Source organism: Acomys russatus, chromosome 21 (genome assembly GCF_903995435.1).
Source record: "Acomys russatus chromosome 21, mAcoRus1.1, whole genome shotgun sequence".
Taxonomy (NCBI): domain Eukaryota; kingdom Metazoa; phylum Chordata; class Mammalia; order Rodentia; family Muridae; genus Acomys; species Acomys russatus.
In genome coordinates this window covers 33,161,832-33,171,862 of record NC_067157.1, presented here as the reverse complement: position 1 = coordinate 33,171,862, position 10,031 = coordinate 33,161,832, and the positions used below count along the sequence as shown (strand labels likewise).

General features: G+C 43.9%; 1 protein-coding gene across 5 annotated transcripts in view; it reads left to right on the top strand.

The window, feature by feature from the left end:
- The first annotated feature begins 485 nt into the window (after nucleotides 1-485).
- The window catches only part of Bclaf1 (BCL2 associated transcription factor 1), a 29,092-nt gene continuing 19,546 nt past the window's right edge, over nucleotides 486-10,031 (top strand). For 4 of the 5 annotated variants that reach the window (XM_051164478.1, XM_051164476.1, XM_051164477.1 and 1 more), the window contains exons 1-2: nucleotides 486-647; nucleotides 8,057-8,117. The gene's annotated coding sequence lies outside the window, so the exon portion shown is untranslated. The remainder of the gene's footprint in view (nucleotides 648-8,056; nucleotides 8,118-10,031) is intronic. The other variant, XM_051164474.1, reaches the window with a different exon arrangement.

Below are 10,031 nucleotides of genomic sequence, written 5' to 3'. Positions count from 1 at the left end.
TTTCACGCCCAAGCCACCTTGAGAAAGCTTCGGGTGGCAGGCTTTAGCGTCTGGGAGTTAGGAACCATCCCATAACGCAACCGCCCAGACCGACTGAGCAAGTCTCAGGACCGGTTTCCAACAAAGTGCGTTTAACCCTTAACGGTCGAGTTAAGCGTCTGAGAAACGCGGAGCTTCCGGGCGGAAGCAGACGGCGTCGGCAAACAAGAGCTGCGTCGTCGGGTTCTCTGCCCTTCCCCCGCAGGCCCAGAATGACCCAGGCCCGCCGAGTGAAGTTAAAAAGTGGGGGCGACAGTCAAGGAGCCCGGGTTCCCCTTAAAACGTAGCCGAGTCGCCGGCGGAAACGGGCGCCCAGGCGGAGAACCTGCCCCGCGCTTCCACCCGCCAACACGCTTGCGCGAGATCCGCCACGCAACTTCCCAGAAGGCCTCGGACGACGTCCCGACAGCGGTTCCAGAGCCGCGCCTAGGCGGAAGAGTGGGCGGGGCCTCAGGGCTCTGGAGGCCACGCCCCAAGCCGGAAGTGACGGAGCCGAGTTAGCGCGTCGAGGCTACCTCTATGGTTTTCCTCTCCTTCTGGAGTCGGGAAATGGCCGCCGTGTAGTTACCACGGAGGTGAACGCCGAGAACCGTGCATCGCCGTGTCAGGTAAGGCCTTGCGCTGCACTCAGGTGGCTCAGAGGAGCCCGGGAAGACAGCACGGTTGGTTGTTGTTAACTCTTGACAGGCGGGCGGCGAGAAAGGGAGACCCCCCCCCCCACGTCCGGCCCTGTGCCGTTATTTGTGCGTTTCGCGATCAGTTAGTCCTCGGGCCCTTAAAGCGCCGTGGCCCTCGGGGGTGGGGGATGGTGAGCCGGGCGAACGGCGCCCCGGCCGGGCCGTGTGGCTGATCCGGGTCCGAGGGAATCGTGAGGCCTGCGCGTGCCTCTCTCCCGCCCTTCCCCCACCCGCTCGGGCGCGCTCCCGGCGCAGGCAGGGCTCTGCGCATGCGCGCTCTCTTCCCCTTTCTTTCCCTGCCTATGGCAACGCGGCCGCGTGTGTGGGCTTGGTAAGGGCCTGTCGTTGGCCTCCGGGGAGGTGTCTTTCTTCCCGGCCTGGCTTTTGAGGCCGGGTTGAGATAACGGTGACCTGCTACAAAGTTTATGCGAGCGGGCGGGCGGGCGGGTGGGTGAGCCGCTCTGTGCGTTGCGGTTTAGGCTGTCTGCGTGTCTCGCCTCCGGGGTACTTGTCGTTTTAAGCCGGCTTTAACTTAACCGAGATGGAGGCTCCTGATTTCGTGTGCTACCGCCCGCCCGGCACCAGGGTGTTGGCGGGAAAGTTCCTCGTTTCGGTTCCCTAGCAACTCACTCTTGTTTTAGATCTAAGATGGCTCACTCTTGACTTTTAGTAGTCGGTGCGTAGTTACTGTTTTCTAGCGTGGGATTCAGGTCATAACGGCTGCGTCTAAGAAGGACTTTGCTCTCAGTTAATACACAAAGCGCTGGTGAGAGTTGGCACTCGCTAGAGGTCTGTCTATTTAGGACATTGGCAGCGGCAACTGGTGGGGGTAAATGGGTGAGGAAGATAAGTTGAATTTGTAAGCCTCCCAGTGCTGGCCACGACGTGCTCGGCAGCTAATCTCCTGCTGTGGCTTCGGGAGTGATGGGATAATAGTGGCATCACTACTTCGGGCCCCTGCTTAGTTGTAAGATTTGTTTTCTTGGCCTGGGGAGTGGCCAGAATATTTGGTCTCTGTATCCCAAATTGGCGGCAGCTTTTTTATTTAGAGACAGGATTTCTCTGTGTCGTGGATTCGCTTTGGAGACCACGCTGGCCTCGTACTCACAGAGATCCTCTTGCCTGCCTCTGCCTCCCAAGTGTTGGAATTAAAGGCGTGCGCCTTCATTCCCTGCTGTAATTTTTATTTCCTCTTAGAATTGAAAAAGAAAAAAAAGATCGAAATTGAAAGCAAATGTGCGTAAAACTGATTGAAAACTGGCAGTCATTTCAGACTTATATCCTGTTGCTACAGCTTTTATATTTGTTTTCTATTAAAAGAGAAACGCAGAACATAATTTCTTGTCCCTACTTTGAATCTGCATTCTAGATTAGCTCTCACTGGGATAGTTGGGGTACTGTGAGGCAGTAAAGGACCTTTACGGAGAAAAGACTTAAGCAGTATATTTTCATTTTTTTGGTGTGATGGGGGAAGTATGTTTCTGACGTAGTTCATCGTAAACGACTGAGGTTCCCAGGGTTGGAGTAACAGGCTTCAGCCACCATACCCAGTTAACCGCAGGGTTTCGCGCCTGCTGGGACGCCCACAGCTGACTTTGGTCTCAGGAAACAATAGTTAAATTTCGGACTTGAAGGCCGACCTGGAAAAAGCACTGCTCAGTGATTAGTTAGGCTTGTGTCTCCTTGAGGATTTAATGTGGGGAGCAAACCAAGCTGCACTAGAGTATGGTGTCAAGCAAGTGAAGAAAGCGCTCTGAGCTGTGTGCAGAGCGTTGGGAATGCCAGGAGCTGCGGTGAAACCCTCGCTTGACTACTATCCACCAGCTGAATCCGCTTAGCCTTCATGGGGGGCGGCTAATGAGAGAATCCGGAAGACCATTGAGTGTGTCTCTGGGTAGTAATTGTGGCTGAAGCTGGGAATATGGGTTTGTGCATTATTGGTACCTGGCTTCTTAAACATCCAAAAAAAATATTGACCATCACCTTTGAGTTAGAAGCGTTTTCTCCAGTTTTGTAGATGGGGCCCCAGAGGTGTGAAACTTGAGGCCACAGAAGCCAGGGAGCAACACAACTTGGTTTAGAATGTGCTGTGGTGCTTTAGTCCGTTTATAAGTAGCTGGAGCAAACTGAAATCGATTTTGCTTTTAGTTATGGAAAGTTTGTAGTACAAAAGTAAAATAGTAAGGTAAGCCTGATGTAATGGCGCAAACCTTTAATCAGCAAACAGGAGGGAGGATCTTTGGGCTTGAAGCCAGCTTGTGCACAAAGTGAATTCCTGGATAGCCAGGGCTCTGTAGAGAGACCCTGTCTCAAAAAACCAAATAAACAAAAAGGTAAGATAATTAAATGAACTTCATGTTCTGGTAATTTATGATTAATAATTTTCAGAATTCTGTCTTTTGTTCATTTGTGATACATTTTAAATCAAACTGTAAACATTATTAGGCATTTCTGGAATGACTTTTATAGAATACTTGTTATTGCTGTATTGAAAACAGGATTAGACTTAAATAGACAAGTGGTTTGAAATAAATTTATAGGTAGCCTGCAGAAAACCTGTAACAAACAAGGATGGCATTATAATGCCTGAGCACACACCATGTGCCAGTCGGTAAGCTAACCTTCTGTATTTATTTAACCATAGAACTATAATAAATACTATGTTTTATACCTGTGGAAATTAAAGCTTGAAGTGTTGAGTTGTCATTTAATGACTGAGCCTTGATTTTAACCTAATACACTTGAGCATTATGTGTCTTTTAAGATTTTAAAAGCTGTGATTTTCAGTAATTTGCTTTAAATTTGGATCCCAATATGCTAAATGAATACATAGCTTAAATATGTTTGAAATTGTAAGCCAAAGAATCTACTTTGAGTAGCTTCATTTTAGGTTAGTTTTTTGTTTTGTTTTGTTTGTTTTGTTTTGTTTTGTTTTTTTTTGAGATGGGTCTAAATTGAATAGCCCTAGCTAACCTACAACTTGCTCTATAGATGAGCTGGCCTTGAACTTGTTGAAATGCCTTTGTGTCTGCCTTCTGAGTGTTGGGGCTAGAGACTGGTTTTACAGGTGTGATTTTTGTTTTGGTTGTTGGTTGGTTGTTTGGAGACAGGGTTTCTCTGTGTAGCCCTTGGCAGGCCTAGACTCGCTTTGTAGACCAGGCTGGCCTTGAACTCACAGCAGTCTGCCTGCCTCTGCCTTCCAAGGGCTGTGATTAAAGGACTGCACCACCATGCCCAGCTTTTTTTTTTTTTTTTAAAGAATTTAAAAACTTTTGAGGCAGTCCTCAAATTTGTGGTGTTTCTTCTTCATGCCTCCCAAATGCTGTGATTGCAAGCCTGTGTCACTAATCTTAATGAACATTTTCTTTAATCACTTTTCTAGCCAATCTTACACATTATTCCAAAAAAGTTATAAGGTATTTATAGATTTATTCATTCATTTATTTGTTTGGTTATTTGGGATAAGGTTTCTCTGTGTAGCCCTGGCTGTCCTGGAACTCACTCTGTAGATCAGGCTGGCCTTGAACTAAAATGCACCTCCCTCTGCTGGGATTAAAGGCCTGGCTTCTTGGTTGAAATACAGGGGAGGCTTGGCATTTTAAAAGTTGATATTTGAGTTTTAGCCATGTAAGGAAGACACTTGCTAGTGCAGGGTACAAAACACAGTCTTTGTGGTCTGGAGATCTCAGTCAAATTCTGGATCAAACATTTTATGGTCTGATTATGTACTCTAAAAACCATGTACAAATCTTTTCTTTTGCCCCAAACATGTATGTCTTCCAGATGCTTAAGAATCAAGCTGTTCAGGTAGCCAAGAAGAGACTTGATACCCTATGAGAATATATAGGGGGAGGTGATCCCCCTCAGGAACAGTCATAGGGGAGGGGAATAATGGGAAAATGGGGGGGGGGGAGGAATGGGAGGATACAAGGGATGGGATAAACATTGAGATGTAACAAGAATAAATTAAAAAAAAAAAAGAATCAAGCTGTTAGAATTTGGGAGTCTTCAGTTTTTCTTACTTCCATATTCCTTGTTTTATATTCCATACTCCCAACAAATACATGAATGTTTATATATAAATTGAAACCAAATTCTAGATCTGTGTCCTTTCCTTCTTTGCTACTATCTTGCCTAGGTAACTTTGAACTGTTCAGTTTGCCCCTTGTTCTCTTTTCTAGGGTCATTATCCTATACACAGCAGCCACCCTAAAATGTAGATCAGATCATTAAAACTCTCCTCATACACCTAGAGAGTCCCATGAGAGTCAGAGGGTTGGGGAGCTGGCCCAGTTGGGTATATTGCTTGCTGCAGATGTGGGGACCTGGGTTTCGACCCTAACATGCACCTGAACATCTGGGCCTGAAACTCAGCACTAGGGAGTAGAGATGGGAGTTGGGGGAGGCTTGTTCAATCTAAAGGGTAGTGAGGTCCCTGGAGAAGCAGTTGAAGAAGACATTCTGATGTCAGACTTGGCCTTAAGCCTGCTTATATACATATGCATACACCACACATAAGAAAGGCATTATTTATCTCCTCTGGCCTACTAGATGCTGTTTAATGTGTTCCATTTCTACATGTCGTTAAGCTCAAATCATGAGAGACCCCCAACAGACCACCTAACAGCCTAGTCCAAATGCAATCACAAGAAAGTCTGTATTTATTGCAAGCTTGAGCTCGGGCCATACCTCCTATGCACGGACACAGTAGATGTAAGGAAGTAGCCCCGAGTCTCAATTGAGAGGGGTTTTACACAAAGAAATCCGCGCGCGCACACACATACACACTCACTCTCCCTCCCTCCCCAGTGTGGTTATTGTCATTATTTGATGTTTCCCCCATCCCTCCGTCCCTCCTTCCCTTATATAACTCAGGCTGTCCTGAGTCTTAAAACTCTTCTCTCTCCCGTTGCTGGGAGTTCACATGTGCAACCTTGGCATTGTGATCTTTGATACTGACCATTGTATCACATACTGTAGTTGGTGTGAACTCTTGGATACATCTGATAAGCATATATGGTCATTGGTTTTAGTAGCCTACAGCCTATTTTTCCCTCAGTTACTGCTTTTTAGTGTTTATTTTCTTGGACCTTAAAAATCATGACTTGGAGTTAAGAGGCTTGGCAGTTGATTCTTAGGAATATGCAGCTTAAAATTATCTGTTTGGAAATGTTTAGGCCAAGTGTTAGCTGAAATTCTTATTTCTATGTGGGTGAAATCAGTTAGCTTCTAGGTCAGAATAAAAATTTTCATGTAGTGTGTGGGTGAGTATGGCTGTGCACATCTGTGTTTGTATAGGTGTAGATTTGAGGTTGACATTTGGTGTCTTGCGCTCTACCTTTATTTTTTGAGATAGGGTCTCTTACTGAACTTAGACTTTACCAATTCTTTAGGTATATTTGCCGTGATCTCCTGGGGCTCCTCCTATATCTGCCTCCCAGCTTTCAGATGACCATGTGCATCACCACCACACATAACTTATTACATGGGTTTTGGGATCCAAACTCCAGTGAAGTGCTAGCCCAGCAAGCACTTAAAGCTCAGCCATCTCCCTAGCACCAGGATAAAGTTTTAACAGAACACTAAGTTGGGAAGTTAGCTTTTTTGCTGCCTGTAGTCCCAGCACTCTTCGAGGCAGAGGCAGAGGCAGACAGGCAGGCGGAGTTCGAGGCCATCCTGGTCTACAAAGTGAGTCCAGGACAATGAAGGCTACACAGAGAAACCCTGTCACGAAAAACCAAAAAGCAAACCAAACCAAACCAAACCAAAACAAAACAAAAAAACCCTCAAAAACAAACACATACACAACTAAGCTTGTACAAACTTTAGGGTTACATTTATATTTGTACCATAGCCCACTTGAGGTTGTGGTTTCACTAGGCACAGGCCTTTAATCCCAGCACTTGGGAGGCAGAGGCAGGCGAGTCTCTGTGAGTCTGTGGCCAGCCTGGTCTATAAAGTGAGTCCAAGACAGCCAGGGCTGTTACATAGAGAAACCCTATCTTGAAAAACAAAACAACAAAAAAATTCCCAGTTGAAGGGATGCTATTTATTGATTGACCCATTTGATTTTACTATTTCTTCTTTGTAGTTCCAAAATAACATTTTTAAATTTGATAATTACAGAATGAGTCATGGATTTTTTTTTTATTTTATGAATACTTGGAGTGCAAACTTAATGTCAGCTGTGTATCTTGAATTTCTGTTCGAGTGGTTTTTAATCTTTGCATATAACTGATCTTTGAATATTATTTGCAAAGTTGTAACTTCTTCAAGTATTGATAACTGAATAACATTAAATATATTTACATGGTAATGGTTCATTAACTTAAGAATATAATTAATCCCCTATTGCCATTGCTGTCTGTTTCTTACATGGTTAATCAAATACTTGTGTAAGAATGCTTTTGTTACTGTGGTTGCAGTTGAAGGAATTTTTAAAAATAAGTTTGAAATAAAAAGTTTTTAAGAAAGTAAGCAGAACATTAAGCTATTGTAGATGTTAAGAGAATACAGCATTGTGAATATTCATTACAGGCTACTTACAGGTTATACTGTTTTCATATGCAAAGATGATAACTATTTTGGGGTTTTCTGATGGATTGACATTTGTTCCCTACAGGTCAGGTGACTACAGTTAGAATTCAGGTATCAGTTATATGATGTTCCGCTGCATTGTGACTAGAAAGCTTTTGTTTTGCTTTGCTTTTTTAACTCAGGGTTAGGTTGTGTGGGGTCTCATGTGGCCTGGGGCCTGGAACTCACGGTGTTAACTGAGGATGAATCTAAGCTGAGTCTCTTGCCTTCTTGCTCTAATTTGTGGATTATAGGTATTGTTGTTAGCTTAATTATTATGTTTTGTCTGCATGTTAGTCTGCACCAGGTTCCTGCTTGGTCTTTTGGGAAGCCAAAAGAGGGTGTCAGGCCTCTTAGAACTGGTTGTGAACCACCATTTGGGTTCTGGGAATTGAGCATTGTAATAGCAGCCAGTGCTCTTAACCAATGAGCCACATCTCTGGCTTCTGTCAGATAGCTGACACAGCTCAGGCTAACCGCAGAGTCACCTATTGCTTAGCTTAGTAAATGCTAGGATTATTTCCCACCATGATCACCTTAGTTAAACAGTTCTGATCAAAAGTTTACTGTTTCCCCAAGTCAGGCAAGGTACATGCCTAGAGGTCAAAGTGGAGATGAGTTTGGGCTACTTAATTCAATACCACACCCAATATTTGTATTACAGCCTGTGTTTGTCTGTTTGCCATAAACTCACTCACCCCCCCCTTTAATCTTTGCTAGGAATTTGAATTTTAGAATTTAATTTCCCATAACATTCTCCACAGGTCGAATCTTGGCAGTACCTTAAAGACATCACTGACTTCTGGATCCTGCATAAAGCCCAAGGTAAACGACATTCATGTCCTCTAGGTTTTATTTTGACTTACTTGAGAAAATTGACTGCCAACCTGAGTCACATGAAGTGATGTGAGTGCTGTGAACTGTCCGCGGAGACAGATGCAGCCCAAGAAATACGGTGCTTGCCTCATGTGCACAAGGCCCTGCCGAGGCCAGCCCTAGTGCTCTTTGAGGTGTGTGTGTGTGTGTATGTGTGTGTGTGTGTGTGTGTGTGTGTGTGTGTGTGTGTGAGATCTTCTGTAAACTCACACTTTCAGTTTGTTTTAAGAAAAATATTTTTCCGTTCCCCCATTGTATATTAGCTTTTTAAGACTCAGGACACAGAATGCTATTTAAAAACAAAAGGAAACCACCAGCACTCCCTTTTGAGACAAGGTCTCTTTCTGTAGCCCTAAGACCAACCTCAGCGAGATGACAATCCCTTTCTTTCTTTCTTTTTCTTTTAAGTATTTATTTGTTTGTTTGTTTGTTTGTTTATTTATTGTGTATGAGTGCCTTATCTGCAGAAGAGGGCATCAGATCACGTTATAGATGGTTGTGAGCCACCATGTGGTTGCTGGGAATTGAACTCAGGACCTCTGAAAGAACCATCAGTGCTCTTACCCAGTGAGCCACCTCTCCAGCCCTGCAATCTCTTTCTTATCATGCCCAGGTTAAAACCTTGCTGCTTTTTACTTGGGATAGTCCTGGCCGTCCTAGAACTCAATATGTAGACTAGGCCAGCCATGGACTTACAAGGATCCCCCAGCTTCTGCATTCTGAGTATTGTGTTAAAGACCATCCCACTTGGCTTATTATCTTCTCTAATGTGCTTTAGTACTATTTTATAACAACAAACTAAATATTCAAGTACCTACAAAATTATTTAATGAGCATTAAAATTTAAATATATGAAAACCACAGGCTTTTCTAAGATTAATGTATTGAGTTTTATGGACATGATTACTTATTTTGACTAATAAGTTACAAATTCGGAAAGTTACACAATTGGCCCTTGACTAACATTGAACTTTGAGGCTGGTGAAGATGGCTTAGCAGTAAAAACACTTGCTGTGCAAGCCTTGTAACCCCAATTCAGACCCCTGAATGGAGAAAGGGGGAACCAACTCTTCGTAAACTTTATAAAGTTGTCTGATTTTGACCCACATATCATATACCGAAACTAAGAAGTTGGGGCTGGAGAGATGGCTCAGCAGTTAAATGCTCTTCCAGAGGACATGGGCTCCATTTCCAGCACCCACATGGCAGCTCATAACTACTGTAACACTGTCTCTGGAAGACCTCTCCCGGCACCAGGCATGCATGTGGCTACCTGTACAGGCACATCATCCACACACATAAAAATCTAAATCAACTTATTTTTAGTTTTTCCTGCCCTCTGTAAGTGCCGGGAAACAAACTCCTACCTTGTGCATGCTAGGCAATTCCGAACTCTAAGGATTGAGCCTACAACCTAATGCTTGTTAAGCAAGTGTCCTACTACACAGCACGCTCATGCTCATATACCCCCCTTCCGTCCCTCCGTCCCTCCCTCTTCCTCCTCCTCTCCTCCTCTTTCTCTGGATACTAGGTCTTACTAAGTAGCCCAGGCTGGTCCTGAACTCATGTTAGCTTGGGTAGGCTTTGAATTTGAGATACTTTTGTTTCAGCCTTCTGAGTAACTTAAGAGTGCAGGCCTGCCATCTGGGCTAGCTATATGATGGCTTAAAAAATTGGTAGCAGTTTGGAAAAAATTATAGACTATATGATTTAGAAATAATTGAAAAAATGAAAAAGGTCACTTGAATGTAAATATATAGGTAATACTTTATCACCATAAAATTACTTACAAGTTAAAATTTATGGATACAACGGACAGGTTTATTTGTTATTAAAATATAAACAAATGTAAAGATGCAGTGT